Source organism: Dendrobates tinctorius, unplaced genomic scaffold, assembly GCF_039654945.1.
Source record: "Dendrobates tinctorius isolate UK_male_01 unplaced genomic scaffold, ASM3965494v1 ptg000039l, whole genome shotgun sequence".
NCBI classification, from domain to species: Eukaryota; Metazoa; Chordata; class Amphibia; order Anura; family Dendrobatidae; genus Dendrobates; species Dendrobates tinctorius.
In genome coordinates, this window is record NW_027361707.1 from 49,311,966 (window position 1) to 49,322,552 (window position 10,587).

Below are 10,587 nucleotides of genomic sequence, written 5' to 3' on the forward strand. Positions count from 1 at the left end.
ACAACTACTACTGTACTGTTTTATATATTTTGCATATTGTGAGATTGTTAACAAAGTTCACTGACAAAAAAAAAAAAAAACAGACAGGATGCCCCCTCCTTCTCTTCCTTTCTTGTTGTTGTAATGCTCCCATGCTGCAAGCCACAGCAGATACCAGACTGATCACATTTCATGCTGTAAGCTGTTCAACCTGGATATGAATAAATCTACATTCTGTGTTGCTGATTAATCCGCTGCTAACAAATCATAGAATAGGAGAATTTGTGCTGCTGGTATCAAATAAAATAGATTCAAGTCCAGACAGAAAGTCTTGGCGGTTTTTTTTTATTCAGTCAACATGTTTCACAGTACTACAGACTTCATCAGGACAAGAAAGGCAGATGATTTTCTCATCCTGATCAAGAAGTCTGTAGTACTTCAAAACGAAGTACTACATTTCTGCCAGTAACTCAGCTGCTCCATGTCAACGGAGCAGCTCTACTTCTTTCAGGTTGTTTTGTTGGCAAGGCATCATTGATGATGTTATGCTGATTGGCAGCCAGCTCCCAGCAGTTAGGCAGCAGTGAGACAACTGTCAATCAGCATGACGTCAACTGTCAATCAGCATGACATTGCCAGTCACACCCTGAAAACAGAGTTGAGAAGAAAAGAAGTTGCTGCTCTGTCAATGTGATGTCAGAGGAAGCAGGAGCAAACTATGACCAGTCTGTGCTGGCAGAGATCAGTGTCAGGAACCACAGACCGGTAGTTATCTGCCTTTTAGTTGTTAGACTCATTGTTAAAAAATTAAATAGTTCTAGATCACACCTTTAACAACTTGTTCAGATATAACAGTTAGAACTGGCTAAATTCCATCATTATGAATTGGCAGAAAAAGCTTATACTCCTCATCTTATCAGTTGTTCCCTCCTTGTGTGGGGAGGAGGACTCCCATAGAGTGACTAGACTGGAACCAAGGGGACCGCGATCAGGGTTCCTGAAGAAACAACACCGGGGGGGCAATGAAGGGAAGGAGACTACTGAAGTTGTCTGGGCAACTGGGTCGGGGCAAGAATAAAAGGAGCAGGGGGCGCGCTCGGGAGTCAGTTAGCAAAGAGGCTGACAGGAGAGGAGAGTCCGTGTGATCTAGAGAGGGATGGTGTAATGGGCGTGGAGGAGTTGAGAGACGATCAGGAGTCTGTGAGGGGTAAGCGACTTACTCAAGACAATCTACGCTTTTCCGTCCCCTACCGGGTGGCGCCCGCCGTCCACGTACAGCCACAGCCATGCCTGCTGTTCTGCGCTCCCTCGCGGCTGGTCCGCGACCCCCAGCAATTGCTGCTGCTGTGTTTACACACGCTGCAGCGACCTGGACACTGCCTCCCCATCTCCGCCCATGGCTGCGGCCTTCCACCACCAACTCCAGTGGACGACATCTCGCCATAGGCGTCAGCAGAAGCCTGCGTCCCGTCTACAGAGGGACCCTGGGAGAGACCGGCCAACCGTCACCTGAGGTACTGCATCATAATGGCGCTCCGGGGGCGGGAGCGGCACAGATCCCTCAGGGTCTGTTGACCTCCAGCGGCACAGATCCTTCAGGGCCTGTTGAGCCCCACCGGCACAGATCCTTCAGGGCCTGTTGAGCCCCACCGGCACAGATCCTTCAGGGCCTGTTGAGCCCCACCGGCACAGATCCTTCAGGGCCTGTTGAGCCCCACTGGCACAGATCCTTTAGGGCCTGTTGAGCCCCACCGGCACAGATCCTTCAGGGCCTGTTGAGCCCCACCGGCACAGATCCTTCAGGGCCTGTTGAGCCCCACCGGAACAGATCCCTCAGGGCCTGTTGCGCCCCAACAGCACAGCTCCTTCTGGGCCTATTGTTCCCCCAGCGTCAAGGTTCCTCCAGGGCCCGTAGTGCCCCACCGGCAAGGATCCTTCAGGGCCTGTCAGGTCCAATCATCCCTGGATATCGGGGCGCTAGAGCAGCCGCATCAGCGATCCCAACGCGGCCACGTCTGTGATCCTGAAAAGACGCCTGGAAGGATAAGTTGACTATAGGAAATAAGGACCCATAGTTTTGGCCGTACTTGGCCTATGACACCCAGCCTAGTCGGATTAGTCGCATTTGCGATAAGAAAAGTCTTGTTATGTTAATGTTATTGAGTCCCTGCGTGGACAGATTGTTGTTATCCCCTTTGTTTGCTCAGTATAGCCCCAGTGGCTCCAATTTATAAACGTTGATTTCATAAATCACACTCTGTCTCGGGTCTCGTCACTGCATCCTAAGAACCTGCTTAGCCCTACACTTGTATTTACTGCAAATAGTTCCATGTCAAGCCCCTTTCTATAGTAGCTCTCTATCTCAATCTCAGGGTAGAAAACTCTCAGCATGATCTAAGGCACAATCATATTTAGAGTTACATTCAATCTGCATCATGTAGACACAGACTTATGAGTCATCAGTAATCCCTAAAATGAGAAGTTGCTGCACAAAAGGGACCTTCAGTTTTAGAAATTTTATCTCGCTATACATTTCTCTTGCATGGGTTACTGACATGCATTTTTCTTGAAATTTTCTGCCCAAAATGTGGCTGGTAGTGTTTGTGGATGTATGTTTTTTTTCATGTACCATTTTTCACAAAATATCTCCAAACTTAAAATGAAAAGAAAAAAAAAGAAACATTTTGTTTCACATAGGTTACTTATTAAAATTGGCTTTAATGGAGTCTGCTGTTAGCTTCATCCTGTCGGAATTACGCACAGCATGACTTTTGAACCTGACAGTGAGATTACAGACAGGTATATTTTACTCTGCAACGCTCCTGTCCAGTTGACTGACAGGTCACTCTCATGCGTGTATAGAATAAGAGCCCTGTCAATCAAATAAGACGAAGCATGGAGAAGTCAGCCATCAATCAGATTAGACAGGTCTCTCCTTATGGGCCTTGGATCAATTTTTCAACCATTTTTTTCTGAAATATTGCGGCATTTTAGAAACAGACATACTTCGTTTAAATTATACATCCCGGTTCTGATTCATTGTTGGGCAGTATGAATCTAATGACCGGTACTCTTTAATATGACTGTAATTGGGTACTTTTTTGCTTCCATATTATGACCACAGATTAATTTCTAAAAAAATAATATTCGTTATTAGCATTATAAGGAAGTGTTCACATTAAAATATGTGTTCACATTAAAATATGAATGTATAAGTCGAAACACCACGCGACAACATGTGATCCCAATGTGTCTAATACTCTAGGACTTTGCTGACTCTATGAATTGCATGTCCTGTCTCTCCCAGAATCAAAGGCTCATTCCTAGGATTAGCACATGCCTTTACTGAAGAGCTGCCAGGTAATGGGAATTGCTTGGAGTTTTGGCATTCATGCCCATCTTTCAGATAATTAGGTCCCTATGTCCAGGGTGCAAAGATCTGAGCAATGTATCTTTTAAGAAAACATGCTCAAGGCTATATAAATGTGCAATCGATCAGTGTGAAGCTCATTAGGTGCAAAAAAAAAAAACAGAATTAGCACGCCCACAACAGGAAGAAAGCTATTTAATATGGTGTAATAAACGCAGCAAAAAAAGAACATTAACCTATCAGTGCAAACAAAACATACGGTACATATAATTCATTAGTAGGTTATGGCTTCCTTATAATGCCAAACATGCGCAATCTTACTGATAAACCAGTCACAGGAGTGGTAGGAAGACTGTAATCCCATCTATTTAACATCAGGGCACTGATCGGCATGGATTACAGTGCAACAAAAGTGTATGGCTCCTATTGTCATGTAAACAAGACTCACTTTGCCGAGAACAATGATCATGGTTTACCAATCAGTGGTCATTTAGTGACACTGATCACCAGTGTAAACCTTTGAGTGGGGCAAGTAGAGAATATATATTTGCAGCTGGTAACTTACTGCTTATGTCTCATGTGATTACAGCCGTTTTCTTTGTTTCTTCTCCATCTTGTCAAACCTTCTTGTTGACGTACTAAAGCAGTGATGTGGTCACTGCCGAGTTTGCGCACTGTTCACCACGCCCTGAAAATAAAAACATCTAAGGCCGGTTTCACATTAGCGCTTTTTAAGCGCACGCACGGCCGGGGGTAGCTCCGCCCCCGAGCCGGCTCTCTGCCCGGCGTGCCCGCCCCTTGCTTGTTGCGCCGCCTCCTAGTGGACAGCGGCGCCTGCGATCGGCGCACCCTATCTTTAGCATAGGGTGCGCCGATCGTGCGCAGGCCGTGCGCTAGTTGCGCTTTGACCTGCGCTGCGCACTTTTGACGGTTCGATTTTGGCGCGCACGGCGCACCGTCAAAAGTGCGCAGCGCAGGTCAAAGCGCAACTAGCGCACGGCCTGCGCACGATCTGCGCACCCTATGCTAAAGATAGGGTGCGCCGATCGCAGGCGCCGCTGTCCGCTAGGAGGCGGCGCTACAAGCAAGGGGCGGGCACGCCGGGCAGAGAGCCGGCTCGGGGGCGGAGCTACCCCCGGCCGTGCGTGCGCTTAAAAAGCGCTAATGTGAAACCGGCCTTATATTTATGTCCCTCATAAAATATATATATATATATTTATTTGTGTGCTGATAAAAGAGTCCCCCCGGACCACAAGGAATCACCGTTGCCGATGATGAAGGAGGCGACGATGAAGGAGCTGCAGATCCGAAACGCGTGTCGGGGACTGGACCAACCGCACCGCTCCCACTGCTCCCAGGTAATTTATACTGATGTAGTGATGTTTAACCGTGTATGGCACTTACTCTGAGCACCAGTTCTGTACTGGTTTCCTCCTACTATATTAGGGAGTATGTAAAACAATTCTATCGTATGCAATAGCACTTGCTAAGTGATTTCCTCCGTATATATTTGCATATGCTTATGTACAAATGTACTTACAGTACGGTTTTTTGACCCTGTGTTAAGGGTATGTAGCCATTACCTTGCATATTTATCTTTCCTGGCGCTGTGTATACGGTGTGCTTGGTCTTTATTACCTTGTGCACGCCTAATTTATATCCCCCCCATTCCATGTACTGTTATGTCCACAATTTTAGATGTAATTTTCAATAAAATTATCTATTTATGGATTTTTGGACTGCTTGCTCTTTTGGTATTTTACCCAGTAAACTAAGTGATGTATTGTTGGAATCAGCTTCTCTTTGCCTACATTATGCTGCTCTCAGATGGGGTAGCAAAATCTGCCTACAGATTCCCTTTAATCAGCTATATGCCTGACATCTTTCACAACAGGAGATCTCCCACAATAGATTAAACTTATCTCAGGTTTGTACAGTGACTCATGGAGCTGTCAGGTCGTGAACTTGAGGGACTAATTTTACAATATGGATAGAAATGATAATGTGAAAAAAACGAAAAATAAAAATATTGTAGAAGAAACAAAAAAAATTAAATTCACAGTAATTAAACATCGCTGAAAGCCTTCTTTAAGTAAAAACTTCCTAATAATATTAGAAAATGTGTTTCCTACACCAGACAACCTCTATGTGCTTTTCATTTTCAGACCGCTAAGTTCATACCAACACAATGACTCCCGCCTTCCTATCCATAAAAGACTGACTACAGAGATAAATACAGTGAACCTTGCTTTCTCTGACATTTGGCTATGAAAATGCTGAGATATGATTCTGATTTGACCATAGCACCAGTTATTTGGCCACTGCTTTGTTCTCCTGTCTGTATTGTGCCTGTAGATACAAAGATTCTAATTTTAACTCTCAGAAATGCTAACACTGTACATTAGGCTTTGCACATTATCCATGGAGGCAAAGTTGCTAATGCTGGCGGAATTTTCTATGACTTCAGATAAATTATCCTTTCTCTGCTGATTTAATGCATGATTACTGAACCCATATATTTACAGATGTAAGCTGTGCTATTCTGTGCTATCATATCACAACATGCTACGGCGCAAGCCAGCCATCTGTGTTGTCCAGAGAGGGCACGGACGTTTTCACCAGACGCCCTCCATTGTTCTGTGCAAGATGTCGTAGATTTCAGATCTACCTTGGACAGATGGTGTGATGTGTCATATAATGACATCTTAATCTCAAATGTATCATCTAATCAGTTAGTGTGAGAATCTGCACTGTCTGATATCTTCATAAATGTTTATAGCAACTGGAGCTCCATTTCTCTGAGCCAAAGCTTGAAGTCTCTTGTACAGCTAAAGGAGATGTCATGTGAAAATAACTTACCACTTATCCATAGGATTTATTTATTTATTTTACTCATTTATATAGCACCATTAATTCCACAGCGCTTTACAGACATTATCATCCCTGTCCCCAATGGGGCTCACAATCTAAATTCCCCAATGTGGGAGGAAACCAGAGAACCCGGAGGAAACCCGCGCAAACACAGGGAGAACATACAAACTCCTTGCAGATGTTGTCCTTAGTAGGATTTGAACCCAGGGCCCTAGAGCTGCAGTGCTAACCACTGAGCCAATATCCCTTCTGATATGAGCTGCACACAGGTCTCCCCCTAGTGGTGGATGCAGGCATTGGCTAATATGTGCTTTGTGAAGTGCACTGGTATCATCCATGCTGATTGTTTCCATGGAGTAACATTGTAGCATTAGATTCAGTCAGTTATTCGCTCCACTCCATGCGGATGGTCAGGTTCCACTCCCAGGTTAGATGATTGTGATTGTCGTCGTCGGTGAAGAACGACTTGTGATAGGTTCCTTTAGCTAATATTCCTTTCGGAGCTTCTTCCAAAGGCGTCAGGAACTCGTATTCGTCGGGTCGAGGGCCGTAACTTCCCACCATAAATGTGGCTTTAGTGACTTTCACCCCCGCGCAGTAGGTGTGCTGCACGTAATTCAGCCCAGAGACGATTTCCTTATTTACTTTGAAGCAGATTTTCACTTTGTATTCAACACCTTCTTTCAGAGCGAACGCTTCTTTTTTCAGGGTTGCTATGTCTCCAGTGAGATCCATTGTGATGGGTCCGGACGCTGCGTCGCAGACTAGTGTGAGGTGAGTGACTGTCACATTTGGAGCATTTGGGTCTGAGACCACTGGCCCTGCTCCCAGTAGTGACTTCTTGTACTTTTCTAAACTTTCGTCGTCCTTATCCAGCTCCTGGATTTCTTGAAGAGATTTTTGGGGCGGAGGTTTGTAATTTAGTTTTCCATCTAACTCATCATCATCCTCCAGGTCATGAACGACTGCCGCCTGCTCCGACATCATGATCTGCCCCGGCCTCTCCGCTCCGGACACAAAGCGCCTTAATCTGGTGACTGCGATGACAGCGAAGAAAAAAATTGGATGGGTGATAACTTTCAGATCAGTGGGGATCAGATTGCTGGAACATACACCAATCAGCAGGGCACTTTTCACATCTTCAGGGAAGAGTCAGATGGCCGTAGATCTTGGACGGGGATAACAACGCAATGTTCGGACTGGCCAGTGGCTCTCCTGTCCTGAACTTGACAACTTCATGTATTTCTATGCACCTGTCCCGCTCTGGTGAGGAGAGTCAAAGGCCAGTCCGAGCATTGGGCTGCGATCCCCTGTTCAAGTTATACGGCCATCTGACTCTTCCCTTAGTATGGAGCAGCAATGCACATGATTGACTGCCACTCCATACATTCCCTATATGGTTGCTGAGTGCTGAGCTCTCCTTTTCCCAGTAGCATCCTAGAGGTGATGGGCGTCATCAAGAACAGAAATTCTCTGTTCTGCTGTTCAGTGCGGGGCCCAGCATTTTTATCGACCCCAATCTGTAAGCTTGTATAAGTGATAACTTGATTTCACCAGAAAACCCCTTTAAGCACCACAGAGTTTCACAATCATGGATTACCTTTAGCTATAAGCATAATATGTATGTGAATCGTTTTAGTCAGATTTCACTTAGCTTAAATGCATTATAATGCCAAAATCACTAAGGAACCCAAATTTCGGCATTACATATAGGCAATTAGAGTTTTTATTCATACATTTCCACTAATGCTACATTTTCCATGAATAAAAAAAGCATACACATTACACATAAATACTCGGTGTTTGCTCCTTACTACTTAGGTGCTCTAATCCAGCATGTTCCTCAGAGTACGTCAATGTGATTAAACAAGACATGACGCTCTAGAGAGAAAGCTCTGCACTGCTTTAAATGTGTCTATTTGGTTTCCAGGCAGTAATTCCAGGGCTATTATTTTTATATACTGTTTCTAACCACGGAAAGGTCAGAGTTATTCCAGACTTACAGAAAACAGCTGTGAGAAAAAAATGACATTTAAAAAATACCATAATGATAGATAAACCTGTTTATCTTAACCCATAACCGAAACTTTAACTCGACAGCTTAGTCTTACAGGCAACATCTTTCCTGTATTTGTACATACATGCTACCTAATGATGAGCGAATACATTCGGCACTATTCGTTACACGCACGAATAGTGCGCTATTCGGGATATTCTTTACTCGGTGAGCAATTTGCTATACGCCTCAGTATATCTTTATTTGCAGCCAATGAATATGCTGGGCTGGCTTGCCAATCACAGTAATGCCGGTGCCATCTTTGGTGTGGAATTACTGTGATTGGCTGGCCTTACAGCATCATTGGAGATATTTAATCACTGGTGGCACCACTTTGCGCACATTACAGCCGGAAACAGCTTAGTGTGAGCGTAGGGAGAGTGAAAGCAGCATGTAGGGAGAGTTTGTGATTACAAAAACCTCCTAAGGGAAGATTAGTTCTCTGTTAGGTGGAGATAGTGTAGGGAGAGATTTAATAAGAGGGAAAGTCAGGCAGGCACTAATATACAAAGCAGGACTTTTTAGAGCCAAATAATATTACTTAGTACCAGCATATTCTAAACAAATTTTTTTGGAGCTACATAATATTCCTGCGTATCAGCATATAATTTTTTTTAAAGCTAAATAATATTCCTCAGTTCCAGCATATACTAAAAATCTTTTTAAAACCTAATTGCTAAATAATATTCCTCGCCTATGGCTGAAATAGCTAATATTTATCTAGCAGTTGTGTGACTAGCGCAAAACCTGCTGAGCTATGGAAACATCACTATTTACCAGTAAACTCCCTGAGTCTCTTTTTGACGTGTGTCATGAAGTCGATATAAAAAAACAAAAGAAATGTATATTGGTTAAATAAATAGCATATCTTTATCTAGCAGTTGTGCGACTGGTGCAAAGCCTGCAGAGATACGCAAACGTCACAATTTACCAGTGACAATTTTCCTTACTCTGCTGTTGGCCTGTGTCATAAAGGCGATATAAAAAAATTGGAGTTTTCTATTAGTTAAACAAATAGCGTATCTATCTAGCAGTTGTGCGACTGGCACAAAGCCTGCAGAGATACGCAAACGTCACAATTTATCAGTGCCACTAACTTCCCTGAGTCTGCTGTTGGTGTGTGTCATTAAGGCGATATTTTTCATACGAGGGTCTTGGGAAAGGCATCTGGGCATGAACTGTGCCATGTGTGGCAGACTACAAAGAGTCAAACATTCAATTTTTTTATTGAATGTTTGACTCTTTGTAGTCTGCCACACATGGCACAGTTCATGCCCAGATGCCTTTCCCAAGACCCTCGTATGAAAAATATTTTGTCCACCATTAAATACTGGCTGTGCACCTTTCTTGTCCCAAGGTGCAAGGAGAAATTTCCTTCTCTCATGTCGTAGGCAGACGTGCCATTTTCAGTGCATGCATGCCAGAGGACCATTGTAGAAGACTTGCTGAAAAGATTACCCTCAGATATCTCAGCTGGCAGAATTATCAGCTCTTTTCATCCACACTATTACAGGGGAGGGTGACGCACACAAGGTGCGACTCGGGGGGGGGATGTCAACCAATTTGCCCATTTTCATTAAATCGTTACATCAGCAAGGGCTATCTGTGGGTATAACTATGACTAGCAGGGAGAAGTTGATCAAGATGGTGAATTAGTACTTAAGTGATCATACCAGCACCCTTTCTGATTCTTCAGTGCCTTTTAACTACTGGTTATTCAAGCTGCACACTTGGCCCGACCTCTCTTTGTATGCCTTGGAGGTGCTGTCATGTCCTGCTGCAAGTGTGTAGCCTGAGTGGGTTTTTAGCTCTGCCGGTGCAATCATAACAGATAGGTGTACACGCCTGTCAACGGAAAATGTAGACAGGCTGACTCTTCTAAAATTGAACAAGGGCTGGATTTATTCTGACTTTCTAATCCCTACGGATGACAGAAACCTAACGTAAATGCAGCCCAAATGTTCTTTTTTGGAACTTGTCTTAACGTCTATGCCTTAACATCCAAACCCATTTTGTTCAGGAAATCATGTACTACTTCTGCTTCTGCAACAAGTACTTAGTGGTCATATATGTATATGTATATCCCATGTGGGTAATGTTATGGAATTTTTGGAAACTGTTGTACATTGTGCAATGGTAAAACTTGTACTCCCTATCTCTACCCATTCTAATAACTGCAAAATGTATTGTGAGGTCCCCATCATGGTCTCTTTCAGCATGTAGGATACAGATTGCTTGGGCAATTTTTGGAAACCTTTGTACATTGTGCAATGGTGAAACTTGCACGCCCTATCCCTAGCAATTATAATAA

The 10,587-nt window shown here is 44.0% G+C and overlaps 1 pseudogene; it reads right to left on the reverse strand.

Moving 5' to 3' along the window:
• Positions 1–6,231: 6,231 nt before the first annotated feature.
• On the reverse strand, positions 6,232–7,255 carry LOC141088622 (rho GDP-dissociation inhibitor 2 pseudogene; annotated as a pseudogene).
• Positions 7,256–10,587: the final 3,332 nt, after the last annotated feature.